Below are 18,254 nucleotides of genomic sequence, written 5' to 3'. Positions count from 1 at the left end.
TAATTGTCTCTACATTTCCATTTCCTTAGTATTATTTTGTATTCATAATATCCGTCATTTTCCTTTTATAATTCCTTTTCAGCAATAAGTAAAATGGAATAAATTAGGCGTGAGAGTGAAATCAAATAAGCTATCAAAATCTGAAACAGATTTTCAATCGTAATATAAATAAAGCGACGCTGTGCAGTCTATGATGAATGACAACAATATCAAAATCCACACATAAAGAAAAACAACAATGCTGTATCAAATAAGTGTAAGATAACGACAGAAATTACACGCGGAAATAATACATAATTGTCGAAGCATCCAAATATGGAAAAGAAACATGACGGTGATGATGTTGATGATGATGATGATGATGTTTGTTGTTGTTTAGAGGGGCCTAACATTCAGGTCATCGACCCCAGAAAATAAATAAACAAATAAGCCTTAGAGACAGGCCCCGATTTACAAATGGGCATTTGCCCAGGGCGCCACTTTTTGAGGGGCGGCGGCTGGCGGATCGAGTAATTACGGCCTGCGTGAATTACGTCTTAAATTCATTACACTCAAATTACTTTTACTTTATTCCAATTATTTTATTGTCCTATAAAATACACTTTAAACTATTCAAACTTTAAAACCTGAATGTAATCTATATATTTAAATTTTATGAAGAAAGTTAAATAACTGCAAACAATGAAGGTATTGCTTAACTCGTGCGGGTGCTGGGTGGACAATTGTAGTTGGTGCCTTGGTAACCCTGTTAGTCTAGACAGCCACTGCCCTGTCTGTCATTGGCTCGTGACGGTTCGTGTGCGTGTTGTTGTTTACATCAGCTCACCATCAACCTGATAACCTCATCTAGCAAACTCATTGTCTCGTGCAATTCATCCATGTTTATTAGTATATAACCATAAGTAAAAAGTTAAGGGCACGTGTCTATGAACACCATAGTACACTGACTGACAGAGCAAATGCAACACCAAGAAGGAGTGGTTCGAAAGGGAAACAGAGACGGCACGGACGAATAATTGATGTTTATTTCAAAGCGATATGCAGGTTACACAATGCGCACGGCATCGACTCAGTAGGATGTAGGACCACCGCGAGCGGCGATGCACGCAGAAACACGTCGAGGTACAGAGTCAATAAGAGTGCGGATGGTGTCCTGAGGGATGGTTCTCCATTCTCTGTCAACCATTTGCCACAGTTGGTCGTCCGTACGAGGCTGGGGCAGAGTTTGCAAACGGCGTCCAATGAGATCCCACACGTGTTCGATTGGTGAGAGATCCGGAGAGTACGCTGGCCACGGAAGCATCTGTACACCTCGTAGAGCCTGTTGGGAGATGCGAGCAGTGTGTGGGCGGGCATTATCCTGCTGAAACAGAGCATTGGGCAGCCCCTGAAGGTACGGGTACGGGAGTGCCACCGGCCGCAGCACATGCTGCACGTAGCGGTGGGCATTTAACGTGCCTTGAATACGCACTAGAGGTGACGTGGAATCATACGCAATAGCGCCCCAAACCATGATGCCGCGTTGTCTAGCGGTAGGGCGCTCCACAGTTACTGCCGGATTTGACCTTTCTCCACGCCGACGCCACACTCGTCTGCGGTGACTATCACTGACAGAACAGAAGCGTGACTCATCGGAGAACACGACGTTCCGCCATTCCCTCATCCAAGTCGCTCTAGCCCGGCACCATGCCAGGCGTGCACGTCTATGCTGTGGAGTCAATGGTAGTCTTCTGAGCGGACGCCGTGAGTGCAGGCCTCCTTCAACCAATCGACGGGAAATCGTTCTGGTCGATATTGGAACAGCCAGGGTGTCTTGCACATGCTGAAGAATGGCGGTTGACGTGGCGTGCGGGGCTGCCACCGCTTGGCGGCGGATCCGCCGATCCTCGCGTGCTGACGTCACTCGGGCTGCGCCTGGACCCCTCGCACGTGCCACATGTCCCTACGCCAATCATCTTCGCCACAGGCGCTGCACCGTGGACACATCCCTATGGGTATCGGCTGCGATTTGACGAAGCGACCAACCTGCCCTTCTCAGCCCGATCACCATACCCCTCGTAAAGTCGTCTGTCTGCTGGAAATGCCTCCGTTGACGGCGGCCTGGCATTCTTAGCTATACACGTGTCCTGTGGCACACGACAACACGTTCTACAATGACTGTCGGCTGAGAAATCACGGTACGAATTGGGCCATTCGCCAACGCCGTGTCCCATTTATCGTTCGCTACGTGCGCAGCACAGCGGCGCATTTCACATCATGAGCATACCTCAGTGACGTCAGTCTACCCTGCAATTGGCATAAAGTTCTGACCACTCCTTCTTGGTGTTGCATTTGCTCTGTCAGTCAGTGTAAAATAATGGAAAATCACTATATTTTCCATCATAATTTGGCCAGATAAACTTGTTCTAGGTGAACAAAAATGATTATGTGCAATGAATGAACATTGTAGATTGTTGTTATATTATTTTTTATGTTTTTATATTTATATTTATATAAATATTTCTATTTTTATGAAAGTTTATTTCTTGCGATGTTTTCCTAAGACTGCAAAATCGCTTCAAGCTGTCGGAAGGGTAAACTCGGAAACTAAATGTGTGAAATGAATGATATTTTTACAGATGATACCCACAGCATGTAGCTACTAAGTAGACTACAATGATATTTGGTAAAATAGTTCTCTTGTGGGAAAAGTTCTAAAATTGTTACTGAAATTTTCATAAATTTTGTTGGCCTATTCTTCATAAATAAATCAGTACGCCATGATTGCAGTCTGCTTTTCAGATAATTGCACACTAAAACTGTGTGCCAAATTTCAATGGTTTATCGCTAACGGTTACTGAGATAGTAAAATAAATACTCTAAAAATACAATTTTTCAGGAGGGCCATTCAAATTTGTGACCAACCCGTAGAGTTTCAATGCACTCCAGCTCCATATTCCTCATGATTGAGGACACACTCATCACCCTCCTGTCTTTTCCTATTCCTCCTCTTTGTTCTGGCTTCTTTACAGCTTTCAAATACAGCCCTCTCAGCATCAATTACATTACGACGATCAATTGCAGCTAATGCTGAGGCCATATTTTCCCCTGGCGACATTCCTAAAGGCTCCAGTACCTTACATCTGGATGCAGCACCTGCATTGAAGCAGATAACTGCATCCAATACACCCATTTTTAGAGTAGCAAGACTTACAAATACACTTTATGGCAGACGTTCACAAGTGCAATGATGAAAACTCTCATTTGGGTTCTGCGTTCGTCCATGTAAACATTTTTAAAGAGATTTTTGGCACTAAGATCTGTATAAATAGGTTTTATGGCTTCAAAAACAGCGTACGGTAATGAATGTTTATAGGAATAATCTTTACTCTCAGCCTTTCCTCTCTGGTTCCCACACCAGAAGTCTGGACCTGGAGGACAAAACACGTGTTGTGGGTGGTCATCAGTTGATGTTTTGTGAAGTAAACTAGCTCATACAGATTTTCTCATAGCTTCCAAATTAACCTGGTTTCTCCTTATAGCTAAGCCGTGGTGCAGTTTTAATAAGCCCTGAAGGAGGTTTTCTGTGGTTTCCCATTTTCACATCAGGCAAATGCTGGATGCTTACAAATAGAGAATGTCATGCACACTGCTAGCTTCTGTTTACAACCTAGCACGTTACAGCTGGCAGGTCTAAGAGCAATCCGTTCTTACGCAGGGAAGCCAATCGATAAAATACTACTTACCACTTTCCGATATATTTACTGGTGGAAAAATTATGACAATTTGAATTGTTTGACATTTAAAGGCGCTTGGCTAGTTAGTGCAGCCATTTTTAAAAACAAAATTTAGGACAAAATATGCTTGCTAACATATGTAAACTATATATATTATGAAAGAGAGAACTCCAAAGAATAATAATATACGAAAATCAGAAATTCGATTTTTTGGAAATAATTCACGTACACATGCCCCTCTTAAGTGGTTCTGAATACAAAAACACGCTGCTAAAAAGCAGAGTGACGAATTTGAACTACTTAATGAAGTGTCAAAAATGGGAAAGTTCTTTACTTTGACTCGTTCAACTCCAACCTCGGAATCGGAATGCAATGATGACTTAACAAAACCTTCGACTTCATCATCGGCCCCATTTAACTTTACACAAGAAGACTTACAAGGCCTAGATATACAGCCTGATCAGCCCTGTGTCAGTATTAAATTGAACGATGAGCCTGAAGTTTTCCAGCAGCCGTTTGGAACTCTTTCACAATCACAACCTGAGGTAACCTTACGTAATTCATTCTCTATGGATGATCCTGATACTTGGAATGTCGAGTTAAATTCAGTAGTTGAGAATGTCCAAAACAAAACGTAATGATGGATTTTTTGAAATCTCTGCGAACTTACAATGATGGTAAAAGAACATTGTCTCAAAGCATGTTTTATTGACTGGAAGCACAACTACGAACTACTGAAACATCATGAACATTCTCATGACCACAGGCGTAATGTTCTTACGTGAATCACCAGACAAAAACAGTTAATGCAGGTTGATACAATTCTGTTTACTGAAGAGGTAGACTACTGGCGAAGTATATTCTGAAGAATAGTTTCTGTTGTACGATTTTTGGCAGTTAGAGTTTTACCTTTCCAAGGAGACAATGAGGATTTTGGGTCAACTTCAAATGGTTATATTTTGGATGCCTCGAGTCAATCTGAATATGACTCTTTCCTTGCCCAGCACATCGGGAAATATGGTAACACCTCATACCTGTCCTCTCAAATATGTAATGAACGTATGGGGAATTGTGTGCTTAAAACTGTCATTGATGAAGTAAAAGAAGCTAGATACTACTCTCTCATTGTAGATTCGACGCCTGATTGTCCTCACACTGACCAGTTGGCTATTGTTTTACGATATGTACTTTAAACAGAGCTAAAGCCTGTAGAACGATACATTAAGCTTCTGCCTGGAATATCACATACATCTGCTGGACTAGAAAAAGCTGTAGTTGACTGTCTTGAGAGTTTCGGAATCAACATCAAGAACTATAGGGGTCCAAGTCATGATAATGCTTCCAATATGCCAGGAGCTTACTCAGGTCTTCAGGCCCGAATAAAGCAGCAAAGTCCCCTTGCTGAATACATACCGTGTGCAGCACATTCATCAAATCTTGTTGGTTCGGCTGCCGAAGAATGCTGCACTACCACAGTAGTTTTCTTTGGCTTCGTCCAGGAGTTGTAAAATTACTTTTATGTGTCAACGTACAGGTGAAATATTTTGAAGCAATTCTTGGCAAGAAACGGTACGCGAGTGGTAAAATCTTTATCAGAAACCAGATGGTCTACAAAAGCGGACGCTGTCAGAGCTTTGGTAAAAGGTTATGAAGAAATACGACAATCGTTGAGGCAGCTATCTGAAGACTCCAGTGTAAAACCTTGAAACTAAATTTCAGAATGTCGAGAGCACTTTTCTGTCAGTTGTGTGGAACGACATTTTGAGCAGTATGAGCATCGTAATCTTGAGGGAGGAGTAAAACAATTGAAAGCCCTGGCAGGATTCATCAAAGCGAAAAGGGATGAGTTTGACATATATGAAAAATCTGCTTTGAAAATAGGTGGATGTGATGTTACAAGCTGCTCAGGAGTAAGAACACTGCTTTGAAACTTAGTTCGCTGTACTCTGAAGACATCAGTCAAGATTTTTTAAATGAGTGTGTACACTATCAAATTGTCGTTGCCGGGACAAAACCTCCTATGTGATAATATTTTTGGAGATATACTGACCCGCAGCACATACATTATGAAGAGAGAGAATCCCTTGACAACGTTCACACAATATTGCACCTTAGATGACAGAACCTTCCCGGCCAAAGTTCTAAGGTAAAATATTTCACATAGGAGGTTTTGTCCCGGCAGCGACGAAATGTATGTTGAACTCGAGGGATTCCAAAACTTGCCTAAGTGTATTCCTACATTAAGCAAAACAATTTGTCAAGTATTTTTCCCAACCTTGAAATTGCAATTAACGTTATGTTCTGAACACTCTATTAAATATATGTATTCAGTAATTAACATTGTTTTATTTGGATAAATATTTGTTGCACAGCATGGCGTACCTGTTTATTACAATGAACGTCCTAATGAGAAGAACAGCTGTTCTCTCCAGAGAGTATATATCTCTGTGTTGTTACGCTGATGTCACCAGCGCCCTCAATGTATTTTTAAAAATACACTACAACATTAAAAGTTTTAAAACAGCCCCATACGAATTTATCAGTATATTTGCTTCTCATGGATTTTCAGCAAGCATTGCCTCAGATAATGCAACCATATTTCAAAGCAATGAATTACGCACCTAATTTTTCAAATTTCAAGCGAACGAATTACATTTCGCACCATCCAGGATGAAACACGTAAAGATCATGAACTGAGTAAACTGGTTTTTGATTTACAGAATGAACGGATGGTTTCAGAATATACTCTGAATGAGGGTGTGCTGTTTAGAAAAGATAGAGTTGTTATCCATTCTAGACCAAGAGATCAGGTTTTGAATGAACTTCACGAAACTAATTTGGGCATCATGAGGATGAAACAGCTAGCCCGTCACTACGTCCGTTGGCCTGGAATTGATCGAGACATTTAACGCCTAGTAAAAGGATGTCAAACATGTGCATTGACAAGAGCAAATCCACCAAAATCATCAGTGCATCCTTGGACGAACCAAAGGAGAACTGGGAAAGAGTGCATATTGAGTTTGCAGAACCTTTTGAAAACTGCAACTTTCTGATTTGTGTGGACGCCAAATTGCAATGGGCAGAAGTACAAATTTTACGAGATACACCAACAATACCTCCACAATTGTGTTGCTAATCCAATGTGCTCTGCACGCGTCGGTTCGGATCCCATCCTCGTCGCCAACTGTTATGTTCTGAACACTCTACTAAATATATTTATTACCGAGCTCGATAGCTGCAGTCGCGTAAGCGCGGCCAGTATCCAGTAATCGGGAGATAGTGGGTTCGAGCCCCATGTCAGCAGCCCTGAAGATGGTTTTCGGTGGGTTCCAATTTTCACACCAGGCAAATGTCGGGGCTGTACCTTAATTAAGGCCACGGCCACTTCCTTCCAATTCCTAGGCCTTTCCTATCCCATAGTCCCCATAAGACCTATCTGTGTCGGCGCGACGTAAAGCAAATAGAAAAAAATATTCAGTACTTAACAATATTTTATTTGGATATGCATTTGTTGCACAGCATGGCGTATCTATTCATTACAATGAGAAGAACGGCTGTTTCTTTCCAGGGAGTATACATCTCTGTGTCGTTACGCTGATGTTACCTGCGCACTCAATGTATTTTTTAAAACACAATAAAATTAGGATATTTTTGACCTTACCAATAACCAACTGTACTGCAGAAAAGGATTTTTTTAGTTTTAAGCAGAGTAAAGGACAGCACTTCTTAATGAAAATTTAAAAATGTAACTTTGAAGACCAACTTAGATGAAACTAATCGAGGGTTTACTAGGAAAAAATCAAGGAAAAAATATTTTATGTAACGTAGTATTATATACAAGTAGCTTATAAACAAAACTTGTATTTTTAAATGTGATCAAAATAAATTATAATAATTTTATGATCATTTATATGTGTCTTATTTCTAAAATTATTTACTTACACACAAACTATCAAACTGAACCAACGGCTTTTTAAATAAAAATAAAAACAGCCTGATTTTTATTTGCCTGTTACCTTTATTTGGCTTGATAAATTTAATTATGGGAATTAACTTTATTTGCATAATGTGCTGTTTTAAAACTCATGATCTTGAAAACTAATTTTTTTGGCTAGTTGCTTTAAGTCGCACCGATACAAATAGGTGTTATAGCGACGGTGAGACAGGAAAGGCCTAGGAATGGGAAGGAAGTGGCCGTGACTTTAATTAATGTACAGCCCCAGCATTTGCCTGGTGTGAAAATGGGAAACCACAGAAATCCATTTTCAGAGCTGCTGACAGTGGGGTTCGAACCCACTATCTCCCGGATGCGAGCTCAGAGCTGTGCGCTCCTAACCGCACGGCCAACTCGCCCGGTACTGTAATCTTTAATTAGTAAACAATTAATTTTTTAGAGAAACAGAAAAACGAGCCGGGGGGCGGCGGCGGCGGCGGCTAAGTATTGTTTGTCCAGGGCGCTAACTACTTGAAATCGGGGCCTGCTTAGAGATGCATACAAATGTCAAGACTACGTAGATACTCTACATGCAACCTATTGTCATATTCGAAGATGCATTTCCCACCTCATATCTCACAAAATAAATCTCATTTAGATCATAAATAAGGGAAAAATCTTTTAGATGATCTGCTCTGCTCAGATAGCACGTGGCTCGGATTTACTTGTAGGAAGACAGTAACTACAGCTTCAAATTCAGTACAGAATGTATTGCGGGCTAGGGTAAGCCTTCGCCTGCTATTATTGGACTGGTCATTCAGTGATTTGATTTTGAGATTACTCAACGTTGACTGCACTTAGAGATATGATGATTCACCGACAGGTCATCCCGGAGAGAATCAAACAAACAAATGGGCAATTCTCCCTTGCCTTGTGGCAGTCTCAATGATATTCAGAATCGTGCACATCATATCTGTAGGGCAACGTGTAAACACATACAATAATTTATGTTATTTTTATTATTTTCTTTGAAGGGATCAACTACTTCCCAGACAATATGAGCTGCAAGAAGGACAAAGATCCACGCGAAACTAAATAATATAAAACAAAAACATTTACTTAAACACACAACAATAATTCCAAAACTACAAAATAGTTTCTAAAATATCAATCAGCGTCACAATAAAGAAAACTTGAAAAAAATCATTTAACACACAATTGACAGGTAATACAAATCCTAAAAGTAGACAATCAAAGAAATATCCAGATAGCGCATGGAGCTATTTCAAATCAGGACAAGTTGTCTGACTTATTTATAACGAATACCGCGGAGAAGCACCGGTCTTCTAGTCATTATAAAAACACTAAAATTGTACAGCAAATTGAAGGGGTTCATAATCATTTCTAATTTTACCCTAAAACATTAGATGTTAGATATATATCCTCTTCCAACAATTGAGAATCAGTTTACACCAGTTTCGGGTTGCCAAAAATACTAATTTAGGGAAAATGTTTATCTGGCGTTGGCAGATCAGCCATAATGTTCGTATTTCTCCTCAGTCAGGATCTGTTAAGTAAAGTGTTTGTTTTGAGACTGAAACCAATGTGACTGAAGTCCCTCAGATTATTTGCTGGTTGGTCCAATTATTGAACAGTTTTTTTCTTTTTTGTTGCTATTTGCTTTACGTCGCACCGACACAGATAGGCCTAATGGCGACAATGGGAAAGGAAATGCCTAGGAATGGGAAGGAAGTGGCCGTGGCCTTAATTAAGGTACAGCCCCAGCATTTGCCTTGTGTAAAAATGGGAAACCACGGGAAACCATCTCCAAGGCTGCCGACAGTGGGGTTCGAACCCACTATCTCCCGGATGCGAGCTCACAGCTGCGCGCTCCTAACCGCACGGCCAACTCGCTCGGTCAATTACTGAACTACCATTCAAGATGACGACAAGGGAAACAATCGAAGCACCCTGTACTCGTAGCTGCTGCTAACGGTCGTAGGGTCGACGTCACTTCAGTCCGTCTAGTCCATTTATCGTCAAATGGAGCATCCAATTTTCCATATATGATTTAGGTCTATAGATCATTTATAACTGCCCGATCCTTTACAATCGACGGTCAATAGCCATGTCACATGTCGACCAAGCTAGATATTGTATTTCGATACATCTACTGCGAGACGTCTGGAAAAAAAATGAAATTCGAGATGAACGAATCCATTTATTTATTCCTTTTACGAAATTTGTGTATCAGTTACTAAAAGTATAGGTTTTGTTGCGGTCTTTACATTCTCTTATCCCTCGCTGACTTTTATTATTGGGAATAAAATATTGAGGTCGGTGCGTTCAATATTTCATAGGCCAGGACCCTCCTGTCAGAGAAGTCCAGCGACAGTCAGTAACTTCTTCCTTTACGGCTGCACGCATCATTTGTATAAACGTGACCCTATTTAGTACCGTTTTGTTCATTATTTATCTATTTACAGCATTTATCTGTAGGCCCTTATTTTGAGGACTGTATGTCTATCCCTCAGTCCCGTTCCCTGATATGGGGTCGGGGATGAGGTAAGATGAAATTACGTGCCATGTTTTTACGGCCAACCTCAGTTGAGGATCTGTCCGACTCGCTGGCTGAATGGTCAGCGTACTGGCCTTCGGTTCAGAGGGTCCCGGGTTCGATTCCCGGTCGGGTAGGCGATTTTAACCTTCATTGGTTAATTCCAATGGCCCGGGGGCTGGGTGTTTGTGCTGTCCCCAACATCCCTGCAACTCACACACCACACATAACACTATCCTCCACCACAATAACACGCAGTTACCTACACTTGGCAGATGCCGCCCACCCTCATCGGAGGGTCTGCCTTACAAGGGCTGCACCCGGCTAGAAATAGCCACACGAAATTAAAATTAAAAGTTGAGGATCTAATGAAAATTAAATGAATGATGACGAAATTGGATTAGGATATGAGGCTATGACCTATGAATAGGAACTTTCCCGGCATTTGCCTGGAAGTGAAAATGGAAAACCATAGACAAACCACTCTCAGGACAGCCGATGGTGTAGTTCGAACCCTCTCTTGGCCCATAGCTTTAAGGTGTTAACACGTGTAGCCACTCTGCTCGGTTTTATGTTGAAAATTCTGATACGTTGAAACAGAAACTTGCATATGTAGCAAAGGCAGTCAACAAGAAACATGGAAGTTATAGGTTATCATGTAAGGAAGCTGAATTAAAGTAACTTTCTTATTTGACAAATAATGTTTTCACTTCCTAGCAGCTGGGAGATAATTTGAAGAATATAATAAATAGCATGGTTACACGTCTTGAAAATATACCAGTAGTAGAATAAGGAAGTGCGCCCCTGTGGTATAGTGGTTAGTGTGATTAGCTGCCACTCCCGGAGGCCCAGGTTCAATTCTCGGCTGTTCCAGGAAATTTGAAAAGCAGTACGAGGGCTGGAACGGAGCCCATTAAGCCTCGGGAGATCAGCTGAGTAGAGGTGGGTTCGATTTCCACCTCAGCCATCCTGGAAATGATTTTCCGTGCTTTTCCAAACCTCTTCCAGGCAAATGCCGGGATGTTACTTAACTTACGGCAACGGCCACTTCCTTTCCTCTTCCTTGTCTATCCCTTCCGAACTTCCCATCCCCCAAAAACAACCCCCCTCTTCCTGTTCCGCATAGCAGGTGTGGTCGCCTGGGCGTGGTAGTGGTCCTTCTTTCCAGCTGTATACTCCTGACCCAAAGTCTCTCGCTCCAGGACACTGCCCTTGAGGCGATAGAGGTGGAATCCCTCGCTGAGTCCGAGGGAAAACCAACCCTGAACGGCAAACAGATTAAGAAGGTAAAGAATTCGAAAAATACGATACAAATTCTTGTAATGGGATATTTCCAAAATAATTTGAAGTTAGTATTTTATATGAACAAATGTCGACATCATGTTGCCTAATAACAGCCAAAGATCCTTTCCTGACTTTATGATCGTAACTTAAGGGATCATACCTATCCCTGTATGCTAGCTCTCTTCTGTAGCTAGGTAATGTAACTTATTTCTTTCCCTAGTCATAGCAGCTAGGACATTGTCTTGTAATACCTATAATAATAATAATAATAATAATAATAATAATAATAATAATAATAATAATAATAATAATAATAATAATAATAATAAAATTAATATGTTCATATTAACTACTTAATTCATGATTATAATCTTTATTAATTATTATTTTATTATTTATTACTTTTTATTACTATTTATTGTTATTTATTATTTTTTATTTATTATTAATAATAATTATTAATATAATTAATATTAATTAATTTATTATTATTATTCTTATTATTATTATTATTATTATTATTATTATTATTATTATTATTATTATTATTATTAATATATATGTATATATAATTCGCTGGGGCCATCAAGGACCACGTTAAGTCTTGTTGCATTTGACACTGAACTTGGCCTTCTTTAGAGCCCAAATTTCCCTCATTCTTTGTGAGTGGGCCTGCTTACGCTCCTCTGTCCAAGGGGCACCGTGTATTCTCTTCGGTTGCTCGTCTCGGTTTAGCCCGTTCGTCAATATTTTCTTGCGGAAAAGATCTCTGTTAAGGGCGTCTTCAGCTGAGATATGTAGCATTTGAAGGTCTTCTTTGGTATTTCTAAACCAGGGAATTGTGGTTTTGGGGTTTGAATCAAAAAAGTGAAATATTTCTTTAGTTTACTTTCTTCCGTCCATTCTTTTCAGATGACCGTAAAATCGTGCCCGTCTTTTTCTGATTGTGTCGGTAATTTTCTCTATTTTGCTGTAGACTTCCTTGTTGGATCTCTTTTGATGGACTCCATTTCTGTACTTTGATCCCAAGATTCCTCTCACAATTTTGCGTTCTCTTTTCTCCAGTTCTTCAAGGAGTCCTTTGTTGGCATTTAGAGACAGGGTTTCGGCTGCATATAGAACTACTGGCTTCATAACTGTTTCATAGTGACGTATCTTGGTGTTTTGGGAAAGGCATTTTTTGTTGTAGATTGTGCGGGATGTTTGGTATGCTATTTCCAGTTTGCGTACTCGCTCCTGAAGTGCTTCTTTGTCCAGTCCATTTTTCATGATGATCTCACCCAGGTATTTGAATTTGTCTACTCGGGTGATGTCCCCGTATTTTGTATGGAGTTTTGTTGGAGCCTCTTTGATGTTAGTCATTACTTCTGTTTTCTCAAACGATATCTGCAAACCAGTTTGTTCGGCAATTTCCTTTAAAATTTCAACTTGAGCTCTAGCGGTTTCTATGTCGTTTGAGAGAACAGCAATATCATCGGCAAATGCTAAGCAGTCTGTTGCGATCCCCTTAGATTTGGTTCCTATTCTCAATGGACTGTAGTTGGTTTCCTGTAATCTCACCCGCCAGGTTCTGATGATCTTTTCAAGAACACAGTTATTATTATTATTATTATTATTATTATTATTATTATTATTATTATTATTTTGTTTTACGTCTCACTGACTATTTTTATATTTTTCGGAAAGGCCGGTAAATCTACTAACACGCGGCTGACATTTGAGCTTTTTTAAATATCAAGGGACTGACTCAGGATTGAACCCACTAACTTGAGTTCAGAAGACCAGCGCTTTAACGCAACTCACCTCGGCAAATAAATCTTGAAGGGTTTCCAGAAGACGATATTCACTTCTGGGGGATTCCACAAACCACTCTATGATTACAAGGATACAGTAAATATTTGCAAGAAAACTATATTTTATTATTCGTAGATATATCGGAAGAATTGTTTCACAGCATGACACTGAAACCTTATTTGACCACAGAAATATCATCATAAAATTTTCCTACGAATTTTATTGAAGTTTTCCTTTTTTTCTTTTTTCTTGCGCTTGAAATATATTTCCCCGGTGTATTTCATAATATAGACAGCAGTCACACAACAGTAAATATGGAAGATGAACGTGACTATGCTTAGTCTCATTACATTCCCACATTATTTATTATATTTTTGGGTTGCTTTATGCGTAATTGAAATTCGTGTCAAGTGTTAATTTCAATTAACTATTTCTATCGCCTAATGGCATTTGCAAGTTCTTATGTCAGTTATTACTTTCGCTTCCTCCGAGTGTTAAATTACCTCTTGCTTTTCTCTCTGAACGCTCTCGTATGTTCAAATGTAATTCTACTCCGGCATGGTGTCACGCTCTGATATCAGTGATTGTACTATTTTGGATGTAGTCACGTGACACATTCTTGCAGTAGCGGCAATAGTCAGATGATATTAGCTCGCTAAAGGAGTAAGATGTTACGATATCAGTATAAGCAGGAACATCAAATCATGAGAAGTGGAGTAGGGATTACTGTTAATTTCGATCTTGGATAGACGAAGTTTTACTAGTCATTGGTTTTCTCCACTAATTTAGAGATTTCTCTGATTGTATTATCTTTTCATCCAAGAGGAAACATGTACACCTACATTCTAGACTAGCTACCTAAAGGGTTCGTTAAGCTCTTACGTCCTGAACTGTGAAAACCTAAAATACTTGCTTCTCAGAATTTATGGATATGCCTAATCTACGTAACTAATATTATGAACCATGGCAGAATGACATAGTGGGATACCGAAGCATTTGACTATGTTTTCCTCTCTTTCACCAAATCATATTCCATTACCTTTATATGGGTGTGCTTCTCTGATTTACCCTACTCACGTGTAATTCAAATATGAGTAGTGATTCCTATTTATGTAGTGTAATGTGGTTACTATTTAAGCCGTTCTTGGTTGTGTGTTTGAGTCATCAGTCTATAGATTGGTTTCTGATGCAGCTCTCCATGCCACCCTATCTTGTGCTAAACTTTTCATTTCCGCGTAACTACTGCATCCTACATCTGCTCTAATCTGCTTGTCATATTCATACCTTGGTCTACCCCTACCGTTCTTACCACCTACACTTCCTTCAAAAACCAACTGAACAAGCCCTGGGTGTCTTAAGATGTGTCCTATCATTCTATCTCTTCTTCTCGTCAAATTTAGCCAAATCTATCTCCTCTCGCCAATTCGATTCTGTATCTCTTCATTTGTGATTCGATCTATCCATCTCACCTTCAGCATTCTTCTGTAACACCACATTTCAAAAGCTTCTATTCTCTTACTTTCTGAGCTAGTTATCGTCCATGTTTCACTTCCATACAATGCCAAGCTCCACACGAAAGTCTTCAAAAACGTCTTTCTAATTCCTATATCAATGTTTGAAGTGATCAAATTTCGTTTCTTAAGAAAGCTCTTCCTTGCATGTGCTAATCTGCATTCTATGTCCTCCTTACTTCTGCCATCGTTAGTTATTTTACTACCCAAGTAACAATATTCAACTACTTCCTTTAAGATTTCATCTCCTAATTTAATGTTTCCTGCATCACCTGCCTTCGTTCGACTGCACTCCATTACTTTTGTTTTGGACTTATTTATTTTCATCTTGTACTCCTTACCCAAGACTTCATCCATACCATTTAGCAGCTTCTCGAGATCTTCTGCAGTCTCAGACAAAATAATATCATCGGCAAATCTCAAGGTTTTGACTTCCTCTCCTTGGATTGTGATTCCCTTTCCAAATTTCTCTTTGATTTCCTTTACTGCCTGTTCTATGTAAACGTTGAATAGGAGGGGGGGGGGGCAAACTGCAGTGAGGCAAGGCTGCAGTTTGTCCCCGTTCTTGGTTATTTTATAAACATTTTTTATTTCCCCGCTTTGCTTGCTGCTGATTTGTTCCACTCACTTCGCGTTATTCTTTGTTGATTATTTAATTTCCATGAATTAATCGAGTAGAATTACTCCTTAACCTACGTAGGTTATCATGCGGAATTATTAATAATTTTCACAATTTATTTAAAAGTTTTATCTGCGCGCTGAATGGGAGGAAATACTTGGTTATTGATTGCTTCCTGAAATATTTGGTCAGTCATATGTGTTTTGAAGCATTATATCCGTTGAATGATCGGTTACTTGTGAAGTTTACACGGCACTCCCTCTGATTTATCACATTGGGAAACATTCAATGTTATTTCAGATGAAACAAAATGTTATATCAGTCCTGTAAATCAAGTAACGTCAAGGAATCCTTCTTCCTGATAACATTATTCGTCATTTTTATTTTTATTTTCATCATCTTTCGATTCATTGAATTTTTATTCCGTATGTTGTAATTATGGTTATTATTTGTGGGTTTATAGGAGGCTATGTTTTCTATGAATATACCGTGTGTGAATTCTGTAGGTTCTGATTCTTTATTTTGCTCGACCTGACAAACCTTGCCCTCCTGTATTGCTATCTCCTTCCGAGTTTATGTTTGCTTATTTTACTGTGCCTATATTTCACCCCAGTTTGAGTGAGCTGGGTTTATTATCCGGTGAAGAGATATTTGGGTTTACTTGATGTTACTGAGAAATCAACTCTGACCTACGTGCATATAAGCTGCTTCCCAACCTGCGGAATTACATGTCGTTCGCTGTTTACTAAAAATCAATTTTAACCCCGCCTTGTTAAGAGTTTCTTAATTATGTAAATTTTCCGCTTCCTTTGAATGTATTTGAATTAATTCCTTTCTCTATATTAAAATAGTTTATTTGTGAAAATTTAGTTTCATTTGAGTGGATTACTGCAGCAACTCATTAACTTACCATACCGCGTGTTGGCATCTAATCTTTGTTCCTCTCCCTGGGGTCTAGCGTTTTCCACGCTTCTTTTAAAAAATGACTAACTCAGCCCGGGATACATTACAGGTAACTTGATTTATTTATCTGTTCTTGATGTGTACGTATGTGTGTTTGATATTTATTTTCTGTATGAATCCAGTCTGGGTTGAAGTATATTTAGGGCTATTTGGCGAGCTAGCCTAGTGACTACTTAGTCCAGGGCCTCTCAGGGTGCATGCGCTTGGTGCATGCACTGTGCACGGTGCAAAAGACGACTGCGCTTGGTTGACCAGAGTGCAGCCCCCCACTCCTCGATTTGGAGCAATAGCGCTGTCTCTCTCTTTCCCCACGCCTGTCTCGCTCGCTCTCCCTGTCTCCCTCTTCCTCACTTGCTCCGTAGTGTTCCAAATCCGAGCCGAGTTGAGACGAGTTGAGCCGAGCTTAGCCGAGTAGCCCAGAGACGAAGCGCCGGTCCGAGTCGAGCCGAGCGGGAGCGATGCACAGTGCACGGAGCTCTTGCGCCTCCATTTGCACGCGTGAGATTTTGGGCGTTTGAGAGGCCCTGACTTAGTCGTTTCCTATATTCAACTGCCTTTATCTCCGCCGTACTCTGTGTATTTAATATTGTACATACATGATGACTTTTAATAGTGGAAGTTCAAATATTTCAACAATTTCAACACGTACGTTTCATATGTTAATAATATTCATCAATTTATATGTCCGACTCGTTGGCTGAATGGTCAGCGTACTGGCCTTCGGTTCAGAGGGTCCCGGGTTCGATTCCCGGCCAGGTCGGGGATTTTAACCTTCATTGGTTAATTCCAATGGCCCGGGGGCTGGGTGTTTGTGCTGTCCCCAACATCCCTGCAACTCACACACCACACATTACACTATCCTCCACCACAATAACACGCAGTTACCTACACATGGCAGATGCCGCCCACCCTCATCGGAGGGTCTGCCTTACAAGGGCTGCACTCGGCTAGAAATAGCCACACGAAATTATTATTATCAATTTATATTATTAATAACAAGATTGATTTGATAGAATCTGATAGTTCTTTCGCGAACGAAATATGTCATTCAGTTCTAAATAAAATGACATATTTTTTCAGACATAATCTTTTACAAAACAGTTTCTTTTACAGGTACTTTCTCATTTTATTTACCCTGAATTTGTTTCTAGAGACTGAAAACCTTACAGAATGAAACATAGAGAATCCTAAGATTTTTGAATGAAACATGAATATTTACGGTGCTGTTCAGTTGTATTTTATGATAAACTATTGTTTCAGATGCCATGACATCACCTCTACCCGCAAGTAGACATGCTGGGGATAAGAAACAAGTCAAATATTGAATAATGGAAATTTTAGATGGAGTTTCCAGAGACACCACTAAGCCCAGCTTTAGAAAGTAGAGAATCTAATATCTTAATAAATTAACGTATGCTAGCTTTTCAATAGCTAAGAAAGCTTGTAAAATTCTCATTATTTCAAAATATTATTAAATTGGTGGAATCAAAACATAACAATTATTCGTTAAATATTCTGACACAATATGGAAATACATTAAGCGCATTACTTTCACATAAAAGTTAATTTATATGTTTCAGTGCATTTGAATATTCCTCTCATTAAATGATGGACTATATTATCATTCCGACTTTAATATTGTAATATTAGCTCTGTGGAATAGTTGCTGTTTTCTCGCCCTAAAGACTGAGATTGGAATCTAAGTCAGTTTTGGGTTGAGATTTTCATCTCAAAAATCACGCCGCTTCAGGAAGGGCCTTAAACTCCTGACCGAAACCAAAATGAGCCTGGGTGTGTCCATAAATCTCACAAATAACTGGGAATAGTTGAAGAAATTTACTGTGATGCAAGGGCGAGGTATGCAGAAATGTATCTC

The sequence above is a fragment of the Anabrus simplex genome, chromosome 1 (genome assembly GCF_040414725.1).
Source record: "Anabrus simplex isolate iqAnaSimp1 chromosome 1, ASM4041472v1, whole genome shotgun sequence".
Classification (NCBI taxonomy): domain Eukaryota; kingdom Metazoa; phylum Arthropoda; class Insecta; order Orthoptera; family Tettigoniidae; genus Anabrus; species Anabrus simplex.
This window is presented reverse-complemented; position numbering follows the sequence as displayed.